Source organism: Meleagris gallopavo, chromosome 1, assembly GCF_000146605.3.
Source record: "Meleagris gallopavo isolate NT-WF06-2002-E0010 breed Aviagen turkey brand Nicholas breeding stock chromosome 1, Turkey_5.1, whole genome shotgun sequence".
Taxonomy (NCBI): domain Eukaryota; kingdom Metazoa; phylum Chordata; class Aves; order Galliformes; family Phasianidae; genus Meleagris; species Meleagris gallopavo.
Genome location: NC_015011.2, coordinates 38,287,353 through 38,288,361, shown reverse-complemented (window position 1 = coordinate 38,288,361; position 1,009 = coordinate 38,287,353). Strand labels below are relative to the sequence as shown.

Genomic DNA, 1,009 nt, shown 5'->3' with positions numbered 1-1,009 from the left:
ATATATATATATGTATTTTCTCTCTAACACTATAGTTCCTGCATAACATTTGATTCAAATATGCAACCTTTAACCTTTCTAAATCTTATCTTTTTTTTTTCTCCAAAAAATCTCTGGTCTGCTCACAAAAAAAAAAAATAAATGTAGCTGTAAATGTACATGCTGATGTAGAAATAAACTACATTCAAAGCTCCTATATCCTTTTTACGAGAAACATAATCCTGAATAAAAGCTGAAAAAAGGCTAGATATCAAGCATGAAACTTGCATACCATTTTAAGAGCATTTGACTCTACTTGAGATCTTATAGAGACTCCAGGCATTTCACTGAACTTAAGCACAACATAAAGTTTCACTTTGAACCCCTTTCATATTCAGACATAAAAGGAATTACTGCAAACTAGAGAAGTAAAATGTCTACAGACATCCTAGCAAACAGAGCACATGACATTCTCATACTAATACTTTCACTGCAAGGACTACTGCAATATTTTAACTTTACGATTACCGTGAAAACCAACAGGGAATATTGTACATGCTTTAAAGGTAAACAAGCTTCTGTATGCCAATGATACAGAATTAATTAAATAATTTGCACTGACTCAGAATAAAAGATATTTTTGAGCTGTTCTCCATCCTGGCCTTCTCCTTTTCTTTTCCCAAGATTTGTCATTGGTTTTCAGTAGCAGTAATTCAAGCTTCCTGCTTAAGCTACATTTTCATCAGAACCCTCTGATTAGAAATGCAGATCTCACAGGGCACATCTAGATACTAAGAAAGCTTCATAAATGCTGTTGCATCACTATATACAGCCCTTTATGAAGGGAAATGAAACAAGGAATTGTCATTTACACTACTGAGCTATGATGCATCTTTTAAATTTGTTTGGTTTAACTGTCAGACAAAGGAGCTTAGAAAATCTCAAGGAGAAGTCATACTGAAAAATAATGCAGTAATCAAGGACAAATATGTTTATTTGTTCAATCTTCCCAAAATATCTTTTTTACTTT

The 1,009-nt window shown here is 32.7% G+C and overlaps 1 protein-coding gene across 9 annotated transcripts in view; it reads right to left on the bottom strand.

Moving 5' to 3' along the window:
• The window catches only part of NAV3 (neuron navigator 3), a 396,053-nt gene that overhangs the window by 35,288 nt on the left and 359,756 nt on the right, over positions 1-1,009 (bottom strand). The window lies entirely within an intron of this gene.